Below are 27,475 nucleotides of genomic sequence, written 5' to 3'. Positions count from 1 at the left end.
GGAAATAATGGGATAGACAAAAAAAAAAATCAGTTGAATTTGATAATAATAAATTGCCCTACATTTTGACTAACTAAAAAATAAAATAAAAATTTATTATTAGCTAAAAAAATCTTTAATTTAATTATTTGTTTATTTTTCTAGTTAAATCTAAATTGTATTTTATTAAGTAATATAATTCCATTGAGATTTATAAAAAAAATTAAATTAATCAATATATGTTATAAATATTGTGTAAGCTAATAGGAATATGAATCTTATCACCATTGTGTGTGCAAGGAGAATAGAAAAAACAAACCAAATTATTTATTGTATTTAATAGATATAAAGGATAAAATTAAGAAAAAAAAAGTAGTTAAAGCTGCTTAATTTTCTAAATATCACCAATAATTTTAGATAAAATAAAAATCCAAATACAATAAATAAAAATTGATGAAGAAAGTATTTTTACTAACTTTTAGTGATTATATTTATTTGTTATTGAAATCAAGGGTTTGAGTAAAGAATAAAAAAATAATAACGAAGTGGTTTTTTTTTTTCTTTTTAAATATGAAAGGAATGAAACAATGAAGCATGGAAAAAAATAATTATTATAAATATCTCATTGATCTTACAGCTTACAATTTTTATATATTAAAATTGATGTAAGAGTTTCATATTGATCACTGTTAACCCAATAATTAGTATAATACATGATTTTATAAAAATTAAGAAATTTGATAATTATTTCTTTTATACTCTAAAATTAATTGATGCTCTAAATTATAATTTGCTCTCTATTTTTATTAACTAAAAAATAAAATATGAATTTATTATTATTTGAAAATTTTTTAATTTGTAAGAAATTACTATTTGTCCCTTCAATGTATTTTTTTTTTCATTTACACTTCTATAAAAATTTCATTTATATTTTTATAAGATTTAATTTTAATTTCTTAATATTTTATATTTTATTTTAGTCCATATATTTTTATCAAGATTCCATTTAATTCTTTTTAATATTTATTTTTGACTCTCAAAAATTAATTTTTAGTTACACCCATATTCACCATCTTTTTTGTTGAGGTAACATTTTGTGGCACATTTGATTTATTTTTATTAGCAAAATTAAAATATTGTATGATATTTTTTACTATTTTTGTGTGGATAGGGTTTCTGTGCAAAGAAATACTTTTGATCTTCAGATATTTTTATGGAGGTAACACCTACTTTTACTTGGATGGTTGCTTTGGAATTTTTTTTTAAATAATTGTTTATTTATCTACATACAATTAAAATAAAATAAAATAAAATTGTCTTTTAGTTATTTTCATAGTTTTTATTTAGACCTTTACTTTTGTTTTCTTAGTTTAATTTGTTATATTATTATACTTACTTTGATAGAAATTTTATTATTAATTAATATAAAAATTTTTCTAAAATTACATATAAAAAAACAAATTATGAGTAAAAAAGCATATAATGCACAAAAAAATTTACTAATATAAAAATGTAAAATTGGATAATATTTAAAAACGTTTATAACTTTTTAATAATGTCATGACCCAACCTATCGGCCAGATCGGCACTAGGACCTGGTCCAGCCTAAAGCCCCCGAGGTTCGTAGTAAACGTAACTATTCCTTAACCCAATCCTAAAGCCCATTTTAAGTCAAATTTCAAGAATAGAATTCAACCGGACAGAGTCCGACCATAATATAAACCATACAACGGAGAGTTTTTGACTCGCTCGACCTGTAAACACAATATATAACAATTTGGGGAGCTCAGCTCACCCTCCACATACTCATCATGTCATAAATCAAATTGGAGCTCAGCTCCCTCATCCAATCCAATCACACTCACACATACATACATTTAATGTTCTTACAAATTCAACATAATATTATATTACAATATCAAATTGATTAAAATACTCCTAATACATGCGAAGTCTAAAATTTTAGCTAAATTGTATAAAATACATTAGATATTACTAATTGACCTGTGAAGAAGAGGAGCAGGTTAGTCACAATAAGTAATTCTCCTATAATTTGGAAAAATAAGGTGAACAGGAGTAAGCGTTCGACTCCGAGAGTAAAATACCAATTTCTACAGCTACCTAGAGCTAATGCATTATAAGGAGTGGAATGCAACACCATCGAAATTTTTATACACATCACATCATAACAGTAAAAAGGCAATTTAGAGCACTCACACACCTAATAATGTTCTAACAGTACATATATGGGAGCTAATCCCCGATACAGCTTTCTTAATCCAACCTCTGCCAGCGAGTGTCTCTCAAGCCGGGTTTTCGCTTGATAAACCAAATGCGGGGGCCAGCGAGATCATCTCAAGCCGTGCCTACCTCGACTTATCCATAAAGGACCGAGTCCCAGCGAGTGTCTCTCAAGCCTCGTCTGCCCGCCCTATCCATATCCAATACCACACACCACACGTACACCAATGCACGCACACTACTCCAAATTACCATAAACAACATCCATGACACTTCATCAATTAAGAATGCAATATAAAATGTGCCTAGTGTTTAACTACGTAGATACATATTTATAAGTGATGCATGGGCATACCTGAATATATAATAATATTGAAATTATAATTAAAATTAATATTTTATTTACAGACTTGAACTGAGGTCATTGCGGCGACTAGGCGAAGGAGGAAGGCTGTCCTGGCTCACCTGACAATTTCATTGCAATTGTTTAATATATTTGACTCAATACCAGTTTAGAAAGGACCAAAGGCGCCTTAAGTCGTGCTGAAAATATGGCAGAGTCTCTCCTATACCTAGGACATACCCAACCTGCAAAAGGGTTCAAAATACACTTCTATGTCCATAAGTCACACATTCACAACTCAATCACATCACATGGCCCCTCCTGGGCCCATCCAAACAGTCAACAGCCATAATTTGAAAAATTATAATTTAGTCCCTACAATTACCCTTTTGTAAAAACTACCCAAATGAGCTCTAAAAATTCTAAAATTTGACCCGTGGTCCTTAGCAATATTATTAAGCTAATGCAAAAGAAATTATAATTTTTTAACCTACCACAAATATTTTATAGCTTTTTAATCGTAATCAAGCATTAGATAATTAAGAAAAAGTAAGGTTGAGATTTACCTATGCCAATTCCGACCTTGGAGACACATCCGAAATGTCTAAAAATGGTGGGGTAGCCTATAATTTCGATCAAATTCTGCAACTTTTTTGGTACCCTGCCTGCCCGACCCAAAATTACAAACCCAAGTAACTATTGAATTTCCGCTAATTGAAGGTATCTACGGCAAGCGCACAACACAGGGGTTAGTATATAATTTTACAAAATTTATTAAGCTCATTTAGTGCCTAAAAACACCGCAAGTTTCCTGGGACCCATCGAAAAAGGTGTCGAAAAAATTCGAAATGGATATTGCCACGAAGCTCTCGCTGAGGGGAGCACTCTAGTACTCTCGAATTTTTTGTGGGATTCACGATTTATGAGAAATCTAGCCTAAAAATCAAAATAGGCTAAAAATTTCTGGACAAAAATTGGATCAACTGCTTGATGAATTTTAGTGTTCTTGGTGTCTATGGAAAGCTCTCGAAGTGTAGATGAGTTTTAGGACAAGACCCAGTCAAATCGGTGGCCGGATCGGCCAGAATTAGCCCGGGAAGCTGAAGCAGGGCGGGCACACAGGGGGCACTTTCGCGAGGTTTTTCGGCAGCCTGGAGGCCAACCAGCGGCGGGGAAAGGGTGGGGAAGGCCGGTGGTGACACGGGGAGGGGTGGGGAGGCGGTGACCAGCGAGGAGGGAGAGGGAGGAGAGAGAAACGGGTGAGGAAAGAGGGAGTGTCGAGGAGACAGAAGGAAGAAGAAAAAAAAGAAGGAAGGGACCAATTCGATTCAATCAGTCCGATTCGATTTGGTTCGATTCGGCTGGTTCAATTCAGGATACTCAAAATTGAATTTTTACTCTACCCTGGGACAAAAAACGAGACCCAAAAATTTCAAAAAAACTCTAGAAAACTCAAAAAAATTCATAGAGTCTAAATATATTTTTAGTTTTAACACGTGTTCTTTAAATTAATTTTTAAAAATCATCAAAGTTTCACATTTTTGAAAAATCAAACCCAATTTCTAAAATTCAAAAAATTTCAAAAAATTTCTCAAAATTTAAATAAAATAAAATATTAATATTTACCCATAAAATAATTAATTTAAAAATTAGGGGTGTTACATTATTCCCCTCTTACAGAAAATTTATTCTCAAATTTTTATGTCACACCTTACCCCTCTGTAAGACATAACATGATCCCGTAGAATACTTAATGAACTACCGAACTTCACCTACCGATAACTCATTAAGTACCCTACAAGGGATTTTAAAACAATTTTCTTACAATTTGGAAGTGGTGAGCATTTTGGTAGGAATTAAAAACTATTTATTCAAAGTTTTAAATACCAGTAAAAATTTTTGTCCATTTTAATTTTGCCGCAAATTTTATAAAAATTTTAACAGAGTTCCGTTTATATTTGGAGAAAACAGTTCTTCAAATACCTGAAAAAAAAAACACTTCCAATAATTTTCTCAATTTCCAACCTCCAATAAATCTCAAATTAACTCAATTCAATTCACTTCAAAATGATTCCACAATCCAATCAAAATTTATTATCTCAAAATATTTAATAACTTCATTCACAAGGCATAAAGTATGAAATTCACAAGTATAAATATTAATTTACAAAAGGAAATCCAAAAATAATATTATTACAATTTATTTTACAACTGCTCAACTTTACATTGATATATAAAGCGTTATAATATTTACATCAAAATTAACTACAAGGGTATAAAATAATACTCGTACAAAAGTTCAGTGTGGTCCTCAATTCAATAGCAGCTCACTCTGCTACTTTTTCCTTGCTCTTATCTGCGATAGCAAAAGAAGCTATCGCTGAGTATAAAAATACTCAGTGGTGCACAATAAAAATTTAAAATACAATACGTAAATCATTCATTGATGAAACACAATTTAAATATTTCTCAATCACATTTCACAAATTATTAAAGCTCATAATAACACATTTTAGTCAAATAATTTAAATAACACAGTGTTGCCAAAATCATACACAACTTAAGCCATGATATAAAATTTCCGATCAATGCCGTGTTGTACACCATGACAAAGCAATCTACAACCCCATTAATCGAAATCAATGAGGGAGGTGGCTAGCTAGCTAATAAGTACGCATCCGATCTCAATCTCAACTGGCAAGGCAGAGAGGGAGGAAAATAAACGATCTCAACCCCATAAATGGAGGAGAAATAATGTGATACTGTCAGGCTAAGCGTGAACACAAAATCAATTCAAAATAATTTATTTAAATAATTTATGAGAAATCTGATCAATTTCCAAAATCATATTTGCGATTATAAAATGGCAACACAATACCTAATTAACCATAGAAGTCAAATTTTTGAGAATAAAATATTTAAACAAGAATTATTGTGCACAGACCTTACGTGAGTCGCCTCTAGGCCTTGACTCAGTCTCTCAGAGCTTCCAAGCCTTTTTTAGCTGAAACACACAGTTTCACAGTGTTTCAGTACCATAACTTAGCATAATTCCAAAAATAAATTTAACTTCGCTTTTACCTAGTTTTAATGTGCTAAATTCGACGTTCTCGAAATTTTTGTGTTTCGGGTTACTATTCACTACACTATTCAAGTCAAATTGTTGACTTTTTAAGGCTTGATAGGTATGGGAACTCCAACTTCACCCACATACCACATTTTGGTCATTAAATTTGTTGGTTTTGGTCATTTTCTCAAAGCTTAAGTCCTTTAGGCAAAATTGTCAAATTTTCAGTTTTGATGTTCCTAGTTACACTATTCTATTGGTCATTCTACTGTTGGAATTTGGCAAAACTTCCTTCATAGAAAATGTTCCTTATTGTCTTAAGTTTATTCTCATTTTTGGATCACCCCAATTGGAGTTTTGTAGCTCAAGTTATGGCTATTTAAACCATGGCTGCCAGATTGGACACAACCCAGATTTTATGGGCAATTTTGGTGCTGGCAGTTTTGGGTCACCAACTTGGGGTGGCCAAATGACTTCGTTGCTGGCAGAATTTGGGTTTATATTCTTCATGAAAGTTTTAGTTCTATATCTCATCTAACCACTGGTAAAATTTCAGGTCATTTGGACCTGCCTAGCTCAAGTTATGGCCAAATGAACAAACACTGTTCATTTGGTCAGTTGTACAAGGACAGACTGAGATTTTCCGAATTGAGTCAATTTGTTCACTAGGTTTTGGTCACTTTTTGGGCATGGTTCCTAAATGAAAATTATGTCATTTAGTGTCTATTTTCATCCCCAATTGGTCCCATATCAATTGGACTTGTAAAATTTCATTTTTGGTCCCTCAAAGCTGACTTGCAGCATGACCACACTCCCTCCGAATTTAGCTTTAATTCCAATCATTCCAACACAACTCATTTGGTCATAAATGACCATTTTTCACTTCACAATAGGTCAAAGACATCATTTACTCATTTCTCCAAATTTTTGCCTCAAAACCCTAGGTCTCAAACCCTAACCACACTAATTCATTGCATTTAATCACATTTAAGCATTTTAATCTTACTACCACTTTTATACAAGCTTACTAACAAATTTAATTCATTCAAAACACATCATATTCTCATACATCCATGGCTGGCTGAAATTCCCTTTGGTCCTCTACAAATGTTTTCTTTTGATTTTAATTAAATTTATAGGTTACTCAAACCACAAACATAACCAATAAACTAAAATTTTCAATTTAGATTGCTTACCTCAACTTTGATATCCAATCTTTAATTTTTCTCCTCTTTTCTTCTTTCTTTCTTGTTAAATTTCTTTCTCAAAGGAAGGGAATAAGGTTTTATGGAGTGATTATGGAAGAAGTTGGGATTTGGTAAGAGTTTCAAAGCTTGAAGACAAGCTTTAATGGAGGAAGTTCCATGGAGAAATAAGGGAGAGAGTGAGGCGGCAACAAGGAAAAAAAGATGACCAAAATGATTTTTTTTTCTTTTTATTTCTTTTATCTATTTTAGCTTATGGAAGACCCCAAAAAAATCAATTTAATTAATTTATTAATTATAACATTTATGGCATCATGCATGATGTCATGCATGATGTCATCTCCCTACACCTTTTTCATTTTCTTTCTCTTTTTTTTTTTTCTATTAGTTCTTTAATTTAATTCTCAATTCTGAAATTTTCTTTTCTCTAATTTTATTTGACACTTAGGTCAGGAGTTAGCTCTCGGGGTCAATTGACCAAATTGTCCCTCTCCGGTTCATCCCGGTTTGCAAATAATTCAATATTTCTTTCGGCTCCCTGACCTAATTATTTAACTGACTTAACAGTTCTTTTTCATGATTTTCTCTTTTCCACTATGTTCATAAGGGTCCTAAGGACCGCAGCGTCATTTTACGGTTCGAAATTTGAGTTTAAAATGACTTCGTAGTCCTTCCCAAGAAGGTCACCCATCGCTGTGACTCTCGGCTCGTTTAACTTCTTATATTCCGTTTTTCTTATTTATAATTAACTAATTGGCAATTACTAATTATTTGTATTTATGGCTTCTCTAGTTGTCTTAAGTGTGGTTCTAATCCCCTTAATTGTCCGGACCGACACCGATCACCGGAACAGTGAAATATACCAGGCTATACAAACAGGGGTGTTACAATTCTCCCCCCCTTAAAATAAATTTCGTCTCGAAATTTTACCTGGTATCAATCTCTGAACAGCTATGGGTATTGTCTCCTCATGTCCTCCTCTCATTCCCAAGTAGCCTCCTGGCCCGAATGATGGTTCCACAGCACTTTTACCAATGATATCTGCTTGTTCCATAGCTGCTTCACCTCATAAGCCAGAATCTTTATGGGTTTTTCTTCATATGTGAGGTTTGGATTCACTTCAATTTCTTCTACTGGTAGTACATGAGATGGGTCTAATCGATACCTCCTCAACATCGACACATGGAAGACGTTATGTATCTTCTCCAACTCTGGAGGTAGTGCCAATCGATATGCCAAAGGACTCACTCTTTCCAGAACCTCATATGGCCCAATAAAACGAGGACTTAGTTTCCCCTTTCTGCCGAATCTCATAATCCTCTTCCAAGGAGAAACCTTGAGGAAAACTTTCTCACCCACTGCATACTCAATATCCCTTCTTTTCAAATCAATATAGGACTTCTGACGGTCTGATGCAGTTTTAAGTCGATCTCTGATCACCTTGATTTTCTCTTCAGTCTGTTGAACAATTTCAGGTCCAATCATTTTTCTTTCACCCACATCATCCCAACACAACAGGGTTCTACATTTTCTGCCATACAAAGCTTCATATGGAGGCATCCCAATGCTTGATTGGTAGCTGTTGTTATAAGCAAACTCAGTCAAAGGCAAGTGTGTATCCCAACTACCCTCAAACTAATCACACAAGCCCGTAGCATGTCCTCCAAGATCCGACTACCCTCTCGATCGCCATCCGTCTGCGGGTGGAATGCGATCAAGTTCAATCTAGTTCCTAAGGCTCTCTGAAGACTACCCTAGAATCTAGAAGTGAACCTAGGATCTCTGTCTGATACAATGGATACTGGCACTCCATGCAGTCTCACAATCTCATCGATGTACAACCTGGCCAATCTGTCTAAACTGTAGTCCATTCGGACTGGCAGAAAATGAGCAGACTTAGTCAGTCTGTCGACAATGACCCATATTGCATCATGACTCTTCTGTGTCTTTGGAAGTCCCATCACAAAGTCCATAGTTATTCTCTCCCATTTCTATTCTGGTACTGGTAGTGGATGTAACAACCCAGTGGGTACTTGATGCTCTGCCTTTACTTGCTGACAAGTTAGGTACTTGGATACAAACTCTGCCACATCTCTCTTCATACCCATCCACCAGTAATGCTCCTTTAGCCCTCTATACATTTTTGTACCACCAGGGTGCATGGCAAAAGGAGACTCATGTGCTTCCTTCAAAATGATCTGCCTCAAATCAACATCATTAGGAACACATATTCTGCCCTGATATAGCAATAGACCGTCATCTCTAATTGAGAATTCTAGTTTCTTGCCCTGCTGAACTTCTTCTAATAACTTCTGATACCTTTCATCATTCTAAGCAGCCATTCTGATCTGATCAATCAACACTAACTGTACATGCCATGCAGCTGCTGTCTGCCCATCATCATTAATCTCTAAGCTGGCATGCAGTGACCTTAACTCATGCACCAAAGATAAAGGAGTAACCCGTAGACTTGCCATAGTCTTGCGACTTAGGGCATCAGCCACAACATTAGCTTTCCCTAGCTGATACTCTATCAGACAATCGTTGTCTTTTATCAACTCTAACCATCTCCTCTGTCTCAAATTCAACTCTTTCTGGGTCCCCAAATACTTCAAACTCTTATGATCTGTGTAGATGTAACACTTCTCCCCATACAAATAATGTCTCTAGATCTTAAGAGCAAACACAATGGCTGCAAGCTCTAAGTCATGTGTCGGATAATTCCTCTCATGCGGTTTTAGCTGGCGTGATGCATAGGCAATGACATTTCGATCTTGCATCAACACACAACTTAACCCATTGTGAGAAGCATCGCTGTAAATTGTATATTCTTTACCCGGTGTCGGTAAAGTCAGGACTGGAGCCTCAGTCAAACATCTCTTTAATTCATCAAAACTCTGTTGGCATTTATCATTTCACTGAAATTTCACATCTTTTCTAAGTAGCTTGGTCAATGGAGATGCCAACATGGAGAATCCCTTCACAAATCGACGGTAGTATCCAGCTCACCCCAGAAAACTGCGAATCTCTATGACATTTCTGGGTGGCTTCAAATTAAAGACAGCTTCAATCTTGCTAGGATCTACCTTAATACCTTTTGTTGATACTATATGCCCCAAAAAGGATATCTCCTTCAGCCAAAATTCACATTTCGACAATTTGGCATATAGCTGTTTCTCCCTCAAAGTCTGTAGTACAATCCGCAGATGTCTATCATGCTCTTCTGCATTCCTCGAATAGACCAATATATCATCAATAAATACCACAACAAACTGGTCGAGGTATGGTCTGAAAATAGTGTTCATCAGATCCATAAAAGCAGCCGGAGCATTAGTTAACCCGAATGGCATGACCAAGAACTCATAATGGCCATAGCGGGTTCTGAAGGTAGTTTTAGGAATACTCTACTCTTGTACTCTCAGCTGATAATAACCTGATCTCAGGTCAATTTTGGAGAACACAGTTGCACCCCTCAACTTATCAAACAAGTCATCAATGCGGGGCAATGGGTATCTATTCTTTATTGTCACCTTATTCAACTGTCGATGGTCAATGCATAACCGGAGAGTGCTATCTTTCTTCTTTACAAATAATACTAGCACTCCCCAAGGTGACACACCAGGGCGGATAAAGCCCTTATCAAGCAGCTCTTGCAATCAGATTTTCAACTCCTTCAATTCTGCAGGTGCCATTCTGTATGGTGTTATGGAGATTGGGTCCACACCAGGCATAACATCAATTTCAAACTGCACCTCTCTTTCTGGAGGTAATCCTAGCAATTCATCAGGAAATACATCCGGAAAGTCACATACAGTAGGAATGTCCCTCAGTGCTGGACTCCCCACTTGGGTGTCTATCACATGTGCCAAGTACACCTCACACCCTTTCCTAATCATTTTTCTGGCTAGTGCAGCTGAAATGATGTTTGAAGGCAATAGCTGCCTCTCCCCATGAATTACTACATCACCATACTGAGGAAGACCAAAAGTGATTGTCTTCAGTCTACAGTCAATCATGGCGTGATGCCTGGCTAACCAATCCATGCCTAAAATAATGTCATAATCTCTGAAGGGCATTTCAATCAAATCAGACAGAAAAGTGTGTCCTTAGATCACCAGAGGACAATCCCTATATAGCCTATTTACCCTGACCTCCTAGCCTAATGGACTAGTTACTAGCACATCATAGTCCATTGGTACACACTGAATAGCAGTAGAACACATCACACTAGCACTAACATACGAATGTGTGGAGCCAGGATCAAATAACACATGTACATCTTGGTCAATGATGGAAAAATTACCAGCTACAACTTCTGATGTTTCAGCCTTCTCTCTTGGACGCATGGTATACACTCTAACTGGTGCGCCACTAGGTACTGGCTGGTTAACATTGCTTTGACTTCCAGGAGTGTTACTAGGACCCCTACCTCTGCCTCTACCTCTAGCAGCTGACTGTGACCCTCTAGGTGCAGAGACTTGGGCTGATCCTTCAGATGTAGCAGTAAGTCCAGACCAGCACGGACTAGTACAATCCCTAGCGAAATGTCCGCTCCCTCCACAGTTAAAACATGCATTGGTAGCTTTGAAACAAATCTCACCATGAGTTCTACCACAAGTTTCACACTGTCAGCATCGATAGAGCTCCTCGGGTGCTTGTTGGTCTCACGACTGCATCGAGGTGGTCTTTGGCCAGAGAATCTGCCTCTGCCAGATCTACGGGAGCTGGATCCCCCAAACTGTTTCCTCTTTCTAGAACCACTCTCAGATGTTTGTCCCGTAGTCTTTTCAGTCTTCTCTTTCTCTTGTATACCCTTCTTTACTGCCCCTTCTGATTCTATCCTTTCCAGTTCCAGGGCCTGTGAGATCAATTCAGTGAAATTCTGATGTCGGAAACCCACAACTTGCATCCTCAAATTCGGCCTTAGTCCGGACTTAAACCTCTTACATCTGTCTCTAGGGGTGGAGACTAAGCTTCCAGCATAGTGGCTTAGCCTTGAGAAGTCTCTCTCATATTCTGCTATGGTTCAGTCCCCTTGTTTCAAACTCAAGAATTCTTGTAATTTCATATCTACATACGCATCACGAACCCATTTTTGTCTGAATTCCCTCAAGAAGTCTGTCCATGTCAGCACAGGTGGCTCAACCAGGCTGTAGGGAATAGTCTTCCACCATTCATATGCATCCCCTTGGAGAAGAGATACTAAATACTCAAATTTTAATTCTTTAGTACACTACAGCTTTCTGAAAACCCTTTCCATTCTTTCCAACCACTGTTCTGCCTCCAGTGGATCCACGATGCCTTTAAACTCAGTGGCCCCCAATTTCATTAACTTTTCATATTGCCGATTTGAGGGCTGTGGTTGTGCTACAGGTGCTTGCATTTGAGCTTGGGATGGCACATTACCCGCCATTTGCTAGAAAAACGCAGCCATCTGCTGTACAAACTGAGCAAGGAACTGCGGTGCTGGAGTAGGAGCTGGAGTGGCTGACCCACTCACATTCTGGAGTGCTGGGGCTTCCCCTTGAAGCTCAGCCTCAACAGATTGTTCTTCGGAATGATCTCCTCCTTCCATTCCGTTTTCCCAAAATTTCTACTTCCTGAGATCAAACACAAGGAGGTTGACCTCCGTTAGTGCATATTCATGATGTAAATATGTCATATGTACCAATTAAAGACACTTGAGCAGTTGTACTTATCAATAAAATATTCATACACATAGTCAAAATTTATTTAAAAACCATGCTCTGATACCACTAAAACATGTCACACCTTACCCCTCTGTAAGGTATAACATGATCCTGTAGAATACTTAATGAACTACCGAACTTCACCTACCGATAACTCATTAAGTACCCTACAAGGGATTTTAAAACAATTTTCTTACAATTTGGAAGTGGTGAGCATTTTGGTAGGAATTAAAAACTATTTATTCAAAGTTTTAAATACCAGTAAAAATTTTTGTCCATTTTAATTTTGCCGCAAATTTTATAAAAAATTTTGACAGAGTTCCGTTTATATTTGGAGAAAACAGTTCTTCAAATACCTGAAAAAAAAGCACTTCCAATAATTTTCTCAACTCCCAACCTCCAATAAATCTCAAATCAACTTAATTCAATTCACTTCAAAATGATTCCAAAATCCAATCAAAATTTATCATCTCAAAATATTTAATAACTTCATTCACAAGGCATAAAGTATGAAATTCACAAGTACAAATATTAATTTACAGAAGGAAATCCAAAAATAATATTATTACAATTTATTTTACAACTGCTCAACTTTACATTGATACATAAAGCGTTACAAAAGTTCAGTGTGGTCCTCAATTCAATAGCAGCTCACTCTGCTACTTTTTCCTTACTCTTATCTGCGATAGCAAAATAAGCTATCGCTGAGTATAAAAATACTCAGTGGTGCACAATAAAAATTTAAAATACAATACGTAAATCATTTATTGATGAAACACAATTTAAATATTTCTCAATCACATTTCACAAATTATTAAAGCTCATAATAACACATTTTAGTCAAATAATTTAAATAACACAGTGTTGCCAAAATCATACACAACTTAAGCCATGACACAAAATTTCCGATCAATGCCGTGTTGTACACCACAACAAAGCAATCTACAACCCCATTAATCGAAATCAATGAGGGAGGTGGCTAGCTAGCTAATGAGTACTCATCCGATCTCAATCTCAACTGGCAAGCCAGAGAGAGAGGAAAATAAACGATCTCAACCCCATAAATGGAGGAGGAATAATGTGATACTGTCAGGCTAAGTGTGAACACAAAATCAATTCAAAATAATTTATTTAAATAATTTATGAGAAATCTGATCAATTTCCAAAATCATATTTGCGATTATAAAATGGCAACACAGTACCTAATTAACCACAGAAGTCAAATTTTTGAGAATAAAATATTTAAACAAGAATTATTGTGCACAGACCTGACGTGAGTCACCTCTAGGCCTTGACTCAGTCTCTCAGAGCTTCCAAGCCTTTTTCAGCTGAAACACACAGTTTCACAGTGTTTCAGTACCATAACTTATCATAATTCCAAAAATAAATTTAACTTCGCTTTTACCTAGCTTTAATGTGCTAAATTTGACGTTCTTGAAATTTTTGTATTTTGGGTTACTATTCACTACACTATTCAAGTCAAATTGTTGACTTTTTAAGGGTTGATAGGTATGGGAACTCTAACTTCACCCACATACCACATTTTGGTCATTAAATTTGTTGGTTTTGGTCATTTTCTCAAAGCTTAAGTCCTTTAGGCAAAATTGTCAAATTTTCAATTTTGATGTCCCTAGTTGCACTGTTCCATTGGTCATTCTACTGTTGGAATTTGGCAAAACTTCCTTCATTTTTGGATCACCCCAATTGGAGTTTTGTAGCTCAAGTTATGGCCATTTGAACCATGGCTGTCGGATTGGACACAACCCAGATTTTCTGGGCAATTTTGGTGCTGGCAGTTTTGGGTCACCAATTTGGGGTGGCCAAATGACTTGGTTGCTGGCAGAATTTGGGTTTGTGTTCTTCATGAAAGTTTTAGGTCTATATCTCATCTAACCACTGGTAAAATTTCAGGTCATTTGGACCTGCCTAGCTCAAGTTATGGCCAAATGAACAAACACTGTTCATTTGGTCAGTTGTACAAAGATAGACTGAGATTTTCTGAATTGAGTCAATTTGTTCACTAGGTTTTGGTCACTTTTTGGGCATGGTTCCTAAATGAAAATTGTGTCATTTAATGTCTATTTTCATCCCCAATCGGTCCCATATCAATTGGACTTGTAAAATTTCATTTTTGGTCCCTCAAAGCTGACTTGGTCATGCTGCTGGCAGCATGACCACACTCCCTCCGAATTTAGCTTTAATTCCAATCATTCCAACACAACTCATTTGGTCATAAATGACCAATTTTCACTTCAAAATAGGTCAAAGACATCATTTACTCATTTCTCCAAATTTTTGCCTCAAAACCCTAGGTCTCAAACCCTAACCACACTAATTCATTACATTTAATCACATTTAAGCATTTCAATCTTACTACCACTTTTATACAAGCTTACTAACAAATTTAATTCATTCAAAACACATCATATTCTCATACATCCATGGCTGGCTGAAATTCCCTTTGGTCCTCTACAAATGTTTTCTTTTGATTTTAATTAAATTTCTAGGTTACTCAAACCATAAGCATAACCATTAAACTAAAATTTTCAATTTAGATTGCTTACCTCAACTTTGATATCCAATCTTCAATTTTTCTCCTCTTTTCTTCTTTCTTTCTTGTTAAATTTCTTTCTCAAAGGAAGGGAATAAGGTTTTATGGAGTGATTATGGAAGAATTTGGGATTTGGTAAGAGTTTCAAAGCTTGAAGACAAGCTTTAATGGAGGAAGTTTCATGGAGAAATAAGGGAGAGAGTGAGGCGGCAACAAGGAAAAAAAGATGACCAAAATGATATTTTTTTTCTTTTTATTTCTTTTATCTATTTTAGCTTATGGAAGACCCAAAAAAAAATCAATTTAATTAATTTATTAATTATAACATTTATGGCATCATGCATGATGTCATGCATGATGTCATCTCCCTACACCTTTTTCATTTTCTTTCTTTTTTTTCTATTAGTTCTTTAATTTAATTCTCAATTCTGAAATTTTCTTTTCTCCAATTTTATTTAACAGTTAGGTCAGGAGTCAGCTCTCGGGGTCAATTGACCAAATTGCCCCTCCCCGGTTCATCCCGGTTTGCAAATAATTCAATATTTCTTCCGGCTCCCTGACCTAATTATTTGACTGACTTAACAGTTCTTTTTCATGATTTTCTCTTTTCCACTATGTTCATAAGGGTCCTAAGGACCGCAGCGTCACATTTTACAGTTCGAAATTTGAGTTTAAAATGACTTCGCAGTCCTTCCCGAGAAGGTCACCCATCTTTGTGACTCTAGCTGCTTAACTTCTTATATTCCGCTTTTTCTTATTTATAATTAACTAATTGGCAATTACTAATTATTTGTATTTATGGCTTCTCTAGTTGTCTTAAGTGTGGTTCTAATCCTTAATTGTCCTGACCGACACCTGGCCACCGAATGCTGAAATATACTGTGCTATACAAATAGGGGTGTTACAATTCTTCCCTTAAAATAAATTTCGTCTCAAATTTTATCCGTATCAATCTCTGAACAGCTATGGGTGTTGTCTCCTCATGTCCTCCTCTCGTTCCCAAATAGCCTCCTGGCCCGAATGATGGTTCCACAGCACTTTTACCAATGGTATCTGCTTGTTCCATAGCTGCTTCACCTCATAAGCCAGAATCTTTATGGGTTCTTCTTCATATGTGAGGTCTGGATTCACTTCAATTCTGCTAGGCCCAGAAAATTTCACACCTCAGCAACTGTTGTAGGGCTAAGCCAATCAGTTATTACCTCAATTTTCTTGGTATCCACTTGAATGCCTTTACTAGAAACCACAAGTCCCAAGAATGAGATGCTTTCTAGCCAAAATTCACATTTTGAAAATTTGGCATATAGCTGGTGCTCTCTCAAAGTTTGCAACACCATCCTCAAATGCCACACATGTTCTTCCTCGGTCTGAGAGTATACCAAAATGTCACCTATGAATACGATAACAAAACGGTTCAGGAATAGCCTGAACATCCTGTTCATCAAGTCCATGAAGGCCGCTGGTGCATTAGTGAGTCCAAAAGACATCACCAAGAACTCATAATGACCATATCTTGTCCTAAACACTGCCTTGGGTGCATCCTCATTCTTGATTCTCAACTGATGGTAGCCTGACTATAGATCTATATTGGAAAAGAATCTAGCCCCTTGGAGCTGATCAAACAGATTATCGATCCGAGGAAGTGGATACTTGTTCTTCACAGTCTCCTTGTTTAGCTATCTATAATCAATACATAACCTTAAGGACCCATCTTTCTTCCTCACAAATAGAACAGGAGTGCCCTAGGGGGAGGTACTTGGAAGGATAAAACCCTTGTCTAGAAGCTCTTGTAGTTGCTCCTTTAGTTCCTTCAATTCTGCTAGGGCCATCCTATAAGGCGGCATTGATATGGGATTTGTACCCGGCACAATGTCAATGCAGAACTCTATTTCCCTTCCTGGTGGTAACCCTGGAAGCTCCTCAGGGAAGACATCCATAAATTCTCTGACAACAGGAACATTTTCAATGTCAACACCTTCTATAGATGTATCTCTCACTAATGCTAAATACCCCTGACACCCACGCCTCAACATCTTTCTAGCACTAATTACTGACACCAAGTTATATGGAGCCACACTCCTGTCACTATCAAAGCTAAACTCCTCCACATCAGGTATATGAAAATACACCTTTTTATTCCTGTAGTCTAAAGTGACATAATGAGTTTCCAGCCAATCCATGCCTGAATTACATCAAAATCCATTACTGGTAAAGGAACCAAGTCTGCTGGGAGGATTTTTCCATCCACCACCACGGGGCTACCCAGAAAAACCATATCTACATCTATGTTATCACTAAGAGGGGTAGCTACAGACAAGAGGCATTCTAAAGTTGTAGTGCTCCTACCTAATCTCATGGCAAAAACGGGGGAGATAAATGAGTGCGTAGCACTCGGATCTATCAAAACACGAGCGTCATAGGAACAGACTAGAAGAATACCTGCCACAACTGCATTAGAAGCTTGAGCATCCTGGTGGGTCAAGGTGAAAACCCGAGCTTGACCCCTACTCTGCATTGTAAAACCCTGAAGTTTACTTCTACCTCCTGACCTGCCTCCAAATCCACATCCTCCTTGTCCTTGGCCTTGTTGGCCACTAAACTGACTGCCTGCCATGCTGGAAGTACCAGGATACAATTGATGAGGAACATTTGCAACAGAACCCTATGACCCCATCTGTAGCTCGATGAACATGGGATATTCTCTAGCAAAGTGACCCTGCCGGCCACACCAAAAATATACTCATGAACCCATCATATAAGGTGTAACGCCCTCACTTTAGGTAGTCCATACGTTTTACTGTTTCAGTAACCAATGTCTGTCTGGACAGCCAGAATATCTAGAACTATATTTAAATTAGAGTGAGTAGTCATAAATAACTCAAATAATGATAAGAAAAATGTTGAAAAAATATAAGAGATGAAATGGAAAGAAGTTAAACGAGCCGGTGCTCTGGCGACGGGTGACCTAACGGGAAGCAGTTGTAAAGGCAGTTAGCAACCTTAGACCCAAGGGAAACCCTGTGAAATAATTTTTAGGACTCTATGGAAGGATTATTGAGGTTTCAATGACAAAAGATTGTTAAGAAAACACAAGGAAAATTAAATCAATCGATACAGACAATTTTAACTCGGTAATCAAAATGAAGGGCATTTTAGTCATTTCACCTTCAGAGATGATTTTTGACCAACTTGTCCAATTAAGTAAGTGAATTATATGACATAAAATGTGAATAAATATTTCTAAAAATTTAATTAAAAATGAGTAGAAAAGAAAAAAAAAGAAAAAAAAATGAAATGAAATTGAATTATTACATAAGCACACCTCATTAAAAAAATTTCTAACCAATCATAAATGGACAACCACAAATAAAAAGACATAAAAATCAATTAAATGGACAACCTTTTGGATCACCTTGGCCGAACCATACTCTAACTTTCTTCCTCCATTGTTGAGCTTTCCAAGCTCATGAATCCCTATGTTCTCTTCATAATTCTCATAACCCCCAACATAAAATCTTGATTTTTAACCTTGCTTAACAATTTGCGAGCAAAAGTGAAAGGATAATTTGAAGTTGTTACAAGCTTGGAAGAGTGATCAACATAAGGTTTGTGCTAATTCTTACTTTTCTCTCTCTCTATTCTATGTTTGGGACTTAAATTGAGTTAGAAATTGTAAGAAAAATGAAATAAAATACACATGTATAAACACACTGAATTTTGGCAGCCACAGGAGGAGGTTGGAAATTGTTGATTTGTTTGAATTAAATTGCTTAGAAATGGTTTTTTATGAATAGATTTGAGTTAGATGTTGATTGGTATGTGTTGGATGTAATTATGGATTATGAGTGTTAGGGTTTGTGAATGAATTTAGGGATTTGTTAAATTGTTGCTGAATTGATGTTGTGAGATCAATTATAGATTATTTAAAGTGCCATGAATGTGAATTGAAGTTTAGAAGTTGGGTGGAATGGAAATTTGGGAGTGTTGTTTCATTGCAGGAATTCTGGACCTATGAGTCCAGTGTGTTTAAATGACCATAAGTAGAGCTATGTTGCTCCAATTGGTGTGAGGCCAATTGGAGATGAAATTTAGGACATAATACAACATTTTTCATGAAGAAACCATGCCTAGAAACTGCCTACAAAAAGATCAAAAATTGGCTTGAATCCCAGTAATCATATGCTGGACCTGTAAAAATGACCATATGAACAGTATATGTTCAAATGGCCATAACTCACTCTAGGAATGTCAGAATGACCTGATTTTTCAACCATTGGAAAGCTTAGACATAGGAGAACATTTCTAATGAAGAACTTAGAACCCAGTTCTGACCCTAACCTAATCAAATTGCTAACAAAAATTAGCCCAACAAAACTGCTAGGACCAAAACTGTCTAAAAAATCTTGAATATTGACCATCCAACCAGTTGTGGAAAAAATGCCATAACTTACACTACAAAACTGAAAATGCAGTGAAACTAAAGCCAAAATCTTTATAAGACCTAGAACTATAATTTTAATATTTTGACCAAAACCCATAAATGAATGCAACTTAGGGAAATTGTTAGGAGAATTCAGGACTTCCTAATCTGGAAATTCCTGCACTTAGACAAATTGACCATCTGACACTCGAATAGTAATTGAGCCATAACTTTTAGTAGAAAACTCCAATTGAGATGAGCCAAATTGATATGGAAACTTAAGAAATAGAAATACAATTTTGGTTTAGAAATCTCACTCAAATTTTGAGTGTAAGAACCCCAAATATAGATTGCAAAGACTGACCTGAACCTGAAATCTTGAAGGCACAGGGTTCATGAGTCCAGGTCAGTTATTTGGCAATAATTCACTCTACATAACTAGAAAATTATGATTCTTGAACCTGAGTAATCCTAAGATATAAGGTAACAACTAATATGAAGGATATTAGGTATAAAAAAGACTGAAGCATACCCATATAATTAGACTAAATTGGACTCCAGAATCTGCCTGGTTCTGGAACCAGAAATGGTCAATGAACCAGTTATGGTAATTTGACCTTAATTTGAGCTACAAAACTCCAAATGGAGTGATTCAAAAAGGGAATGTAAGTAGAGACATTAAGGAACAACTTTAATGAAGAAAAGTTAGCCAAAATCCCACTGTAGATAGGTCCAATGAAACAGTAAACTTAGGTGACAAAATTAAAATTTTGCGAAATAAATCTAGAAAGACTTAAATTGTGATTGACAACTAATGCTAATAAGTTTATAACCCAAAATGTGGTACTACCACACATTTAGAATTTGTATTCCTATTAATTATGAAAAAATCAACATTTTGCATGACTAGTAAGGTGAAAAGCAAACACAATGACACATAATACATAAGTAATACAACTTGAAATATGAAATGTAATCAACATAAATGGATTGTTTAGAGTATAAATGAGATAAAGTTATCATTAGGACTTACGTCTTTATTTCAAATAGGATAATAGTACCTTGTACAAAAATTGCTACATCAGAGGTAATAATGTAAATACTAATTCACATAAATTTTATAATGAATAAATGAATCACATAAATGTGTGAATGGGACATTAGTTCTCATTATGAGAGAAATATAAAATGTTTTGAGTACAATGGTATGTGAAATAATTGATGTAAATTGTGGTCAATTTATATAATATGATGAATGTATAAATTACGTAGGAATGCGATTTGAAAATTTTGCTTCCATCAAAATTAGAATTAAAATGCTATAAAATATAAATAGAAATTATAATGAAATAATAAAACATATTAATGCTTAATAGTACCTATGTGCCCATGTATTGCCTAGATACGTGTGTCAGATTGGATAGATTGACATGCCAATAGGGTATTATTTGAGCAGTATTGCGTAATGCTTTATACCTATATTTATGGTTTTATGCCGCCTTCATGGCTTATATGTCTGATTATCTGTTACTATGGCTTTTTAGCCATATTGATTGCATACGTGGTTGACGTTCCGTATTTCACGTCCCATGGTATGACGGCTCAAGACACCATGGTGTCGAGTGCCCAGTGACCTACTTATCCAGTTTAGTCAGCCTGTCATAGGTTACTTGGGCAGTGAAATAAATTAAGAATATTAGAAATTAAAAATATTAGAAATTAAATAAATAAGTTAGAAAGACTTGAAAAGAATTAGTTAGAATTAAGAATATTAGTTATTATCAAATGATCCAAACCTCATAAAAAAAATTGTTAAGTAAAGTGATTAAAGATTAGCAAAAATAGGTATAACTTAAATAAATATTACAAATGTACCTTCTATAACCATATGAATATAAGCTTAGTATTTTTATTAATTTTGTATATTAAGCACTTTCAAAGAGGAATAAATTAGAACAAAAGATAGTTAACACTAGAAATATCATATTAAATTAAATTCCTGAGTATCCAAATAATGCTTTATTTCTTTCTTTATTTGTATATTTTATTTTCTTGTTATATTATCGCACCATTAAGCAGCAATGCTTAGCGCAATGGATTGTTTCCTTCTCACAGGTACTAAAGATAAAACCTAGTGGACATTAGGCTGGGATTTTAGAGTCCGGATCTACAAAAGTGTCAAAAGTGTTTAAAGTTGTCACCTCTTCAACAATTCATGTAGATAGGGCTCACAAAAGTCATATCATGTATTTTGTGTATTATAATTAGTTATTATGTTGAAATGTAAATTATGGAATTGTAATTAATTTGTATATCGTGTAAATTGTGAATTTATGTAATTAGTTTATAAATTACGTAATTAATGGAAATTTAAGAATTTTGATATATGAATTGAGCATGAATGGAAATGTATGGAAATGAATATGAAATAGAAATATATAGATGATATTCGAAATGATGAGATGATTATGATGTGTATAAATGAGATTATTACTGGAATTTATTATTGTCGCAAGGGTTTTTGCGGTCACTTGGACGAGTTCTCACCGAAGTGGGAAAAGTGAGGAGTCGCCACTTTAATTTTGAGGGAAATTAAAGAAAACTATTTGTAAAAATGAAATTAAAAACCACTTTGAAAACAGAGATTTTAGGTTCAGGGTCCGTATACGGGTGGGGGAGGTGTTAGGCACCCTACCTTGTCCCTCAACGAGGGTAAACAGATTTAACATTGTGCTCTTTATAAATTAAAACTGATAATGATGATGTTAATCCTTTGTGCCGATAAAAGGAATATTTAATATTTCACCATTTAGGGTTGCCCAAGAACACGAGTACATGAGATGACCCTTCAGTGATTAAGTGCAATGTGACGGATTTTCGTTAGGGGGTTAATTCGCATATTTGAAGTTTTGATATTTTAATTTGGATTTAAACTAAGAGAATTCGGGTAAGAAATCTCTCCCGATCTCTTGATGTATTTTGTTAAGAATTTAAGCGGAGATTTCGGATAAGAACTCTCCTCCAAACTCCACATGTTTTATTAAGATTTTGTCTGAGAATCAAGTAAGAACTCTCCCTCGATCTCTTAAAGTATTCTATTTAAAGTTTAAGTGAAGGAACTCGGATAAGAACTCTCCTCCGATCTCCACATATTTTTTAGATTTTGGCTGAGGATCGAGTAAGAACTCTCCCCATATCTCTTAAAGTATTATGTTAAAAATTTAAGTGGGAGATTTCGGATAAGAACTCTCCTCCGATCCCCACATATTTTATTAAGATTTTAGCCGAGAATCAGGTAAGAACTCTCCCCCAATCTCTTAATTCATTGCGTTAAGAATTAGGTTGAGTCCGGGTAAGAACTCTCCCCTGAACTCTTAAAGTATTCACTTAAAAATTTAAGTGGGAGATTTAGAATAAGAACTCTCCTCCGATCCCCACATATTTTATTAAGATTTTAACTGAGAATCAGGTAAGAACTCTCTCCCAATCTCTTAATTCATTGCGTTAAGAATTAGGTTGAGTCCGGGTAAGAACTCTCCCCCGAACTCTTAATGTGTTTATTAGAATGGTGTTTTGTAAGAACTTGGGACTAAGGATTCAGGTAAAGGGTCCTTCTGGACCCCTTTTTATAGGAATAGAGTACCGAAGACACAGGAAGTCCGGGTAAAGCTTTTACTAGCCTACGGGACCTTATAGCTAGATCGTGGTTGAAAGAACGAACTCTTTGCCGATCTTCCCCCTGATCACTTTATTAGAACTCTTCGATTAGCGATGTCAGATCTCTTTTAGTTGCTAGTCCGGGATCCGATCTTATCTTGATTCTCGATCTATTATATTACCACCTGGGCTCGTTCTGAAGCCCGACCTCATAACTTATTTGTTAGTTTTGCTTTCGACCTATCCGTCCTATACTACACCCATCTTCCTTTGTCATTTTTATCCCTTTTTTAGACCGAAAACTCTCATATCGAAATACCCCTACCAACATTCTTTTGAGTATTTACAAGTTGCCTATGAATTGAGCGTCTACTCTCGAAGGAAATGAAAACTAAATGACGATTAATGGAATTTGCAAATGAAATAAAAGAAGATACAAGAAATAACTATTGGCCTGGACAATCTATCTTGAGATTTTACTGTAACTGAATATAAAAGAAATTTCAAAAGAAGACTGGAGAAAACAAAACAAGGATGTTCGATGAAACAACAGTTAAGACACTTACCTGTGGGAAGTCAAGGAGACAAATGAGCTGACTCCAGAATCCACAGATCTTATAGAGATAAAAGCTATCAGCCGAAAGACTAGAACTCACTCGAAGTAACGGGAACCAGGTCGGAACAAAGTTGAACTCTGAAGGCAATACCAGATACTAGAGCAGTGGGAATGAGGTGATGTGAAGATGATTGCACAGAAACTGAAAAATGGAAGTTTCAGGACTTAGAGCTCCTTTTAGTGAAATACTTAAGAAAACTGGTTTCTAAAGTTTCTCAATACTTAGAAAGCTCAGAATGGCAAGTAGCAAGACTGAATCAAATTTATGAGTCTTTCCACTATAATCACCACCTTCTCATTTTTCATCCCCCCTATAGTATTGCATGCAGATATTTATAGGGAACGGGTGCCCATAATGAAGGGTCAGGATCTCACCAGGGGAGACGGAGGGTTTAGATTCAAAAGGACATAATCTAATGTCTGAGAATTAAAAAGAATCAAAATGGATGATCGGAATTTCGTTCAGAATATCCATCCTTTCTTCTCTTAATCCAACGGCTCAGGGTCTTACCTTACAAGATGGATCCAAAGGCTGGGAATAAAAAGCGCCGAACCTATCGACTGCTTTTTGATTCGAGGGCTCCAGATCCATCCTTACGATTATGATCAACGGTGAGAACGAGATGTATAGGACTGCCTTAACTGTTTTGGCGTCTGGTGGCTAGGCGAGTGTTTCTGCAGATGAGGCGTGTGGTGAGGATCTGATCATGCCTGCAATGCTTTAACTAACTTGGATCTAATGATGAAGAGAGTTAATTGAAAGTTATTTAATCCTTCTATGTTTTCTTATCTCTATAGGTCGTCCCCTATTGCTTCCAATCTCCCCATTATGACCCTCTTCTTTTCCGATCTTTCTCTCGTATCGGGTCCCCTCTCATTTCCCGATCTCTCCCATTCTAGATCTTTCCTTTTTATCTGACTTGCATTGGTCAACGCAATAAATTCTTCAGTTACCGATGCATTTGCTTCAGGTTTTGTATGCAATAAATGCCAAGGCCCTATATATATGCAGCGATAGGAAATTATCTTCACACCTCACTTTTCCTTTCTCAGTTTATTTTTCAATGCTCTCCTTCCCCAATTCCAGCTTTTTCAATGAGAATTCTAATTATGAATGTCACACCCTACCCCTCCGTAAGGCATAACATGATCCCGTAGTATACCTAATGAATTACCAAACTTCGCCTACTGATAGTTCATTAAATACACTACAAGGGATTTTAAGACTTTTTTTATTTCTGTTTATAGTGGTGAGCACTTTTGACAGGTATTAAAAATTTTCGTTTACTGAAGTGAAACTAAATAACAAATTTGAGTATCAATAATTTTTATAAAAATTTTGGCAGAGTGCCATCTGTATTTTGAATAAAATAGTTCTTCAAAAACCTGTAAAAAAGTACTTCCAATATTTTTCTCAATCTCAAACTCCAATAACAGTTGAACACAATAATTTCTCAACATTTATCAACTCAGTTCAACAATCAATTTTCCAGTGTTTCCAAAAGATGAGATAAAAGAAATATGTCACAATATTTTTACAAGCCAAAATAATTTAGAAACTTAGTTTACAATTGCTCAAGACCAAGTACAATATATACATACAATGCACATACATTACAACAAAAACTACAAAATGTGGTATACTCAATATACCCAGCGAAATCTCAAAATGTAGTACAAGCAAATTTACTCACGCTTCTATCCGTCTGTCTACTGCGATAAAGAATGAAAAAGCTATCGCTAAGCCAATGTCTCAGTGGTGCACAACATTAAAAAAATACAATTTAAAGCCATAAACCATAAATCATATGAACTGTGGATACTTAAAATCATAGTTAAATTCAAAAGACAAAGAATGTCATAAAGAATTTAAACTCCATTTCACAATATCACAATAAATGTCAATAAATCATACACACAGCTTAATCATGATTCTATAGTCCAATTCGTCCCAAAAGCCGATGGCTAGTGAGGAATAACATAGCTAGCTAGCAATAATATGAGTACTCATTTTATTCGTCCTCAACAGGCACACACCTCAACACTTCAGCTAGAGAGGGAATTCAAAATTAATTCGTCCCACTAGACAAGTTAGCGAGGAATTCAATCAAATACATGATAGTTGTGGTTTCAAACCATTTACAATGTTTTTCAAGCAATAAGTATCCATCAATTATCCATTCAAACAATTTTCCACAATTTAAAACAATAACATACAAATAGTCATAATTTATTTCAATTGAAAAATTCAAAAGAAATAACTGTTGTGCATAAACCTCTGATAAATGCCTCTTGGCCCTGACTCGGTGTTTCCTTCCCCTTCCTTAAGTCTTTGCTAACTAAAACACACAATTTGAAGTGTTTCAGTACTTATTTAAACTGTCTCTAACAATAAGGCTTAATAATTGATTTATTGAATTCTATTATTTTCCTTAGTCAACCTATAATATTGACCATCAATACACTCTAGGTGAATTAGGTTTAATATTACCAATATGTCACATTTTGCATTTCAATATGCTACCAATATAGTGCAACTTACCATTTTTACAAGTTGGCATTCATTGCCACATTATTTCAAGCATCATTGTATGTAAATGTCAAGTTCTCAATTTTTGTGTGCTAGATTGGTCTAGCTTAAAGTCCTATTTCTCTTGGTTTTTAGCTTCTGGTCAAAGAAGCAAAATTGTAGCTCTATGTCTTATTGCACTTGAGGCAAAATTTTAGGTCATTCTGAGTTGTATAGACCAAGATATGGTCAATTTATTAAAGCTGGACAGATTGTACTAAAATGGCAACTTTAGGTCATTTTTAGGTCATTTTTGGTTCTGGCAGTTTTTATACCCAAATTTGTGCAAGCTATTTGACATGCTTATGGTCATTTCTGGGTTTTGGTGTCTTCATAAGAGTTGTAGCTCTAGGTCTAATCAATTCATGGTAAAAATTTCAGGTCATTTGGACTTGTTTTGAGTGAGTTATGACCAAAACACTAACTGCTGCCCAAATGGTAAATTTTCAGGCTTTCAAGTCACTAATCCGGATTTGGTCATTTTTCAAGTCACTTCCTAAGCAGAATTTTGGTAGACTTTCTTCATGAAAATTAGCAAATTTTGTGCCTAGTTTCACCTCCAATTAGCCACATACCAATTCGAGCCTCACACTTAGGGTTATAGGTCCATTTGCACACTGCCCTCTACATGCTTTCCAAACACCAAACCAACACACATTCACCAACTACCTCCTCACTTCTCCATACCATTCTGCATTTGGCACTAACCAAAACCATTCAATTCTCTACATTATAGGTCAACTTGGACAGAATATAACCACTTCAAAATACACCAAATGCAGTCACAATTCACAAGGTTCAATCCCAACAATATATACACATAATTACTTCTAATTATCACACATACTTCCATTAACAATTTGCCTACCTTATCACTATTATCCTCACACATATATACTGCCATTTTTTGTATAATATTACGATAATATTTCATGAACTTAAACACTTCAATCTTCATCATGAGGTTGCCACAAGTTTACACATACCCATCAACTTCCATTTTCACTTTTCAAGCTTATAAATCAAATTTTATACATGAAAACCAACTCCAATACATTTAAACATTTAAATCAACATCTCAAACAACCATTTACATGCAAAGATAAGTTGTACATGGTGAGGTTTCATGGCTGCCAA

This window comes from Hevea brasiliensis, chromosome 15 (assembly GCF_030052815.1).
Source record: "Hevea brasiliensis isolate MT/VB/25A 57/8 chromosome 15, ASM3005281v1, whole genome shotgun sequence".
Lineage (NCBI taxonomy): Eukaryota > Viridiplantae > Streptophyta > Magnoliopsida > Malpighiales > Euphorbiaceae > Hevea > Hevea brasiliensis.
This window is presented reverse-complemented; position numbering follows the sequence as displayed.